Consider the following 6,116-nt stretch of genomic DNA (forward strand, 5'->3'; position numbering starts at 1 on the left):
TTCTTCTATTTTAGCTTTATGAGGACCCACCAAACTGTTTTGCACAGTGGTTGAACCATTTTATATCCCTTCAAGAATGCACAAGATTTCCAATTTCTCCAGCATCTTCACCGATATTTATTTTCCTGTTTTTTATAATAGCCATGCTAATGAGTGTGAAGTAGTATCTCGTTGTGATTTTAATTTTAATTTACCCAATGGTTAATAATGTTGAGATATTTCCATGTCTTTTCAAGTCCTTATGTATTTTTTAAATTAAATTGTTTATTTTTTAGTAGTTGCTGACTTATAGGAGTTCTTTATCTATTCTGGACATCAATCCCTTATCAAATAAATGCTTTGCAGATATTTCCTCTCATTCTGAGGGCGGCTTTTTCACTCTCTAGATAATGTCATTTAATGGACAAAAGTGTTAAATTTTAATGAAGTCCAGTTTATCTACTTTTCTTTTGTTGCTTGTACTTTACGACAATGTTGAAATCATCGGCAAATCAAATGTCATGAATATTTTCCTCTAGGTTTTTTTTTTTTAATGAAGTTGTCACAGTTTTAGTTCTTACATCGAGATTTTAGTCCATTTTGAGTTAATTTTTGTATATGGTGTAAGGTAAGGGTATAATTTCAGTCTTTTACATATGGATATCTAGCTTTCCCAGCACCCTTTGTTGAAAAGACTATCCTTTCTTTGTTAATGGTCTTGACACCCTTGTCAAAAATCAATTGACCATATATGCAATAGTTTATTTCTTGACTCTCTATTTGATTTCATTTATCTATGTATCTGTTTCCCATGCTAGAATCATGCTGTTTGTTATGGTAGCTTTGTAGCAAGTTCTGAATTCAAGAAGTATGAGTTCTCCAACTTTATCTTTTTCAAGATTGTTTTGGCTATGTGGGGTTCCTTGAAATCACAAATGAACTTAAGGATAGATTTTTCTATTTATGCAAAAACATTGTTGATATTTTGTTAGGAATTGCTTTGAATCTTCAGCTGGCTTTGGGTAGTATTGCCATCTTAAAAATATTAAGTCTTCCAATCCATGAATGTGGGACTTTTTAAGTTTATTTTTATGTCTTCTTTAATATATTGCAGGAATGTTTTGTAGTTTGCAGTGTACAAGTCTTTTCCACCCTGGTTAAATTTATTCTTAAGTACTTTATTCTTTTTGATGCTATTTTTATGAAATTGTTTCTTAATATCCTTTTTGGATTGCTCATTGTTAATGTATAGAAATGCAACTGATTTTTGCATGCTGATTTTATATCCTACAACTTTCTGAATTTGTTTATTATCTCTAACTTTTTTGTGGAATATTTAGGGTTTCTACATATAAGATTATGTCATCTGTGAACAGAAACCATTTTACATCTTCTTTTCTAATTTGGATGTCTTTTATGCTTTTTTTTTTTTTTACTTCTCCAATTTCTCTGGCTAGATCTTCCAATAGAATGTTGAATTGAAGAGAAACTATATTTGACATTAATAATAATAATAAAAATATATATGTCAGACATTAAGCTAAGTGTTTCATATACATGTTTCTATTTAATTTTCATTACAATGCTAAAAGATTGATATTATCATCCCCATTTTAGAGATAAGGAGAATGAAGCAGATGCTAAATAAATATCATGAGATTACATACCTAGAAAGTGATGGACCGACCTGGAGTTTGAATCAGGTGTGAGTGACCTCAAAAACAATAAACTTCCCTGTACACTTTGCTTTTATGTCAATTACAAAAGCAATACCATTAGTGCACTGTCTAAATTATGTATTTCTCATTTGCTAGGTAATGTTCCTTTAGGTATCCTTTTTCCTCACTGATTTCTTTCAAAGGAAGGCGACCTAACAAAAATTTACATTTTGTGGATATTTGGAATTTTAAATATTTGCTCGGAGGAAAAAGACTGAGTGTAAAATCTTTAATTACAGCACATAAATTCTACATTCTTCTAAAACTGTGATAAAATCCATCAAGAGAAGTCATGGGTGACTTCTGGAGTCTGCATCATAAATGGAAATTCAGTAGCAGAAAATCTAAAAGATTCTTTAAGTTCGATTTGTTTCTTATCTGAATCACTAATTAAAACCAGACAGACTGTTTATATTTGTGTGATGATGCATGAAAAATGAAGATAAGTAATTTTGTATTTGTCTTTTAATAGCAAATACACCATTATAGGTAAAAGCATAGATTAGCATCCTTCTTGGCATACTCCAAAAATGATCCTATTTATGTGAAAAAACAGTAATTGCACAAGATGGACAGAGCATAAGTTTGGCAAGAAGATCAATCCTGCACTCTGGTGAATGGTTGTAACTCAAAATTTCTTATTGTTTCCATAGTTTTGTAATCACTCTTTCACTTAACAGTCTTTCCTGTAATACTAGCTTTTTAAAAATGCTTTTTTCAGTACTCCCAAGAAATTATCAGCAGAAGCAAGAAGCTCGCTTCTGGAAGAACTATTAACTAGTTCAAGAGTCAGCTATGAGAAAGCCAATGGTCTTAGTATTGCTTACAGTCAGGCTTCTTAAAGGTTCAAAAAGATAAACAGTTCCAGTGTACTAGATTCACTATAAATTTTTCATTATCATATATACATATATATCTGATTATATCAATATTGTATATACACATATAGCTAATATTTATAGTATAGATGAAGGATATAGTATGCTTCCTTGTATACCCTATGTATAGACCTTACAATTAGGTTCTCTGTTAAGCACTGGGTGACACAAATTTGTATAAGACATGGAGACTTCCACCTGTGCTTTAAGAGCAGATGAAACATAGTAGAACTACCTCTGTAACATACGGCCTATCTGAATAATTCAGAATTCTATAGAAAGAGAAACTTAAATACCTTTTGTCTTGTATTGTGATATAGCTACACAGTAATATAGCAACTAATAGAATAAAGTCATCAAGAAGGAGAATAAAAAAGTGGCACAAAGGCAGATAGAGAATTAGAAAAGGTATCATAAAAAGGGAGACAGAACTTGCAAGACACATAAAAAGAAAAGTTCTTCAGATAAGAAGAAAATCAAGAGAATTATCTATTAATGAATGAGTAGGGAATATTAGAATTACACCTAACATTGAAAATATGGGGGTTTAAATACTGTTAGGATCATAGATAGAAATTATGATCTTTTGAGCAAAAATAAATAATGTAAAACTTTTAGAAAGAACATGATCCATCTGCATCCATCTCACCAAACACATATCGGGAAGTTTGCAAGCTTAGACCATGAGATGGAGAGGAGGTGGGATCTTAAAGCAAAAGTTTTTGGTACAACACAAAAAATGGCTGGTAATAACTAAACAGTGGTAATATAACTTATACTAATATAAATAATAGTGAATGCTGTGTTACTGAAAGCATTCAAGCAGAACTTAAGTGACTATATGTCAAAAGGTGATTGCTTTTTGAGAATGAAAAATTAGAATAAGTAGATGACTTCTAAGCTTCGTTTCAAATCTAAGATATTATTTTTCTATCACATTTAATTTTTTGTTTATATTCCTTTTCCTAATCCTATTCCTTTTAGTTATAAAATTTTCATTTATTTCCCTTTGCTGTAAATATTAATTGCAAAATCTATCACTTCCCCAGTATTGACTACTGCATGTTATTTACTGCAGCAAAGGTTATGACCTATGAAACTAAAAAGTGGAAAACAATCTTTCAGGAAATAACACCTCATTAAATATGCAACTCATGTCAAAAATGTCATGCTGTTATAATATTTTATTATTATAGAATTAAAATATGTTCATTGTAGAAAATTTAGAAGATTCATATGAAATGTAAATTATCCTGTGGACCAAGAGAGGGAAACATTTTTCTCTCCTCTCTTCCTCCTCTTTCACTTTCTGAAACAGAGATTTAACATTATAGGCTATAGATTGGAATGCTGCTAGGGTATATTTTCCAGTGGTCAGAGTCATTATATTTTAAAAAGTTAAACACTGGATGAAATTTTTTCCCCTCTTCACACCTCCAAATAGGAGGCAGTAGTTGTAATTGAATCCAGGCCTTTCATGAGACACTGTCTGTTCCCCTCTTTTCTCTGCCACCAGAATCTAGAAGGTCCCAAGATGAAGGCTGGACTTGGGAGTAGAGGGAAATGGGGGTTGAGTGAGCATTAGATTTAGAAGAGATTATTTAGATCTCTATCCTGGGGCACCAGCTGGTTGGGATGTCAGATATACTGCCAGATAACAAATTTGTTCCTTGGAGGATTTGTGTAGAAGAATGGCTGAAATATGGGCTGGAAGTCCAGTATTACTTGATTACCTGGTCAAATATTACCTACCAAAACTCTAGTCTCACTCTGATTCCTAACAATTCCTTCTACCCAGAGATGAATTTTGGAATACTTTAGTGCAAAGCCTTACTGTCTTCCTTCCATATTTTGAATCCAGGAATTTTTTTAATATTCCAAAGTACAGAGAACTGTAATATTTATAATTTAACAATTACTTTACATGGTATGAAGTAAATTTATAACATAACTTTGCAAGTTTCATTGCATCTGTACCTAATTATTTCACACATGAGTGGCAAGAATGTTAGTACCTACACAATGGCCATATTTTCTCCTTTTCCTGTCAATTTAACCCCGATTTTGTTTGGGGTTGCAGTGTATTTATCCCCTAGGAAATGATTGAAGAGTGTTCCATATAAATCATGGAAATTCTATCTCTTTTTCCGGATACCTACTTTCCCAGCCTCCTTGCAACTAGAATTTGCCATATGACCCACTTCTGGCCAATGAGAGGTAGGGGCAAGTCTACTGAGATAGGGAGACTTCTGGGAAATATCACCCCTCCCCATGATGAATGGAGAGCTTTATTTATCATTTACTTCATTTTCTCCAGGTTGCTGCTTGGATCTGTGGCCATAATTTTATGGCCAACATAAAGAGGACTAAAAAAATGCCGCCCAGTGAGGATGGCAGAGAAGAAGGATAGAAAGAGCCTAGTTTCTCAATCGGATTGCAGAAACAAACTAGGAGTAGACAATTTCCACATTATTAATATGATTTTCTGTGCCTTGCAGCAAAATACAACTTATGCTTCCCCTCTTACAAGCAGAGCTTTGATGAACATTTACATAGTTAAGTCTTTATTCACATTCATGATTATGTCTTTATGATAAATTTCTAAAGATAGAATTATTAATTCATAGGATGCAAAACACTAAAGCTTTTGATGTATATTGCCAAAATTTCTCGAGAAAGACAGTAGACATTGAGGATTCAACAAACACTATAGAAACTCTTTTAGAAGTAAATTGTACCAAAAATGTCAACTTTCCTTAAGAAGATCCTATATCTCTACAACTTTCTGGAAAGTCCAGAAAAATCCCAAGAGAAAACAGAGGGTCCATAAAGTCTGGAAAACATAATCAAATATATAGAATGTCATGAAAGACATTTTCTATCTGTAAATGCATGCATACATAAAAAAAAATTATCTAAGTTTCCAGACTTATGTACAACTGGTAGAACTATCAACTGACAATGCTGTTTGAGTTCAGAGTTTACGTACCTTGATTAGGATGTGCAGGAAATCACTCCATAGCACAGCATAACTCTGCAGCTAATGTGTTGTCTTCTGGAGACTGTCACAGGAGAGCCTAAAGTAAAACTGGAATTCTACTCTCAGACACTTAGGGTGAGCTTCTAAACTTAAAAGTCCTCACTGTGCCATCTTCTCAGTCTCCCATCTTTGGTAAAGGTCATTCCAAAGAGTTATAAAACCAAACATCAGCAATAGCATACTAAATGCAGTGAAATGGTAGGGAAACATACGGCAGGCTTATTACTCCAATATAGTTCTAATTACTGACATAGCAGAACCCCATTATCAGGTTAGTTAACTGAGAGGTGAAAGAAAGGTTGAAGGTACAGAATGTCCTTTTGAGAAGTTTTTATTTTTTGATATCTGTATTATAGCTCCATTCAACAAGTCTTTTCTGTGTATACCACTGTGATTATTCCTAATATCTAAATTTATATGCTAAGATATGTTTAAAGCAAAGTTCTGGGCCATAAAATGTTATTTCCCTTAATAAACAATTTATTTCCAGCTTCCTCTGGG

This window comes from Eubalaena glacialis, chromosome 2 (genome assembly GCF_028564815.1).
Source record: "Eubalaena glacialis isolate mEubGla1 chromosome 2, mEubGla1.1.hap2.+ XY, whole genome shotgun sequence".
Lineage (NCBI taxonomy): Eukaryota > Metazoa > Chordata > Mammalia > Artiodactyla > Balaenidae > Eubalaena > Eubalaena glacialis.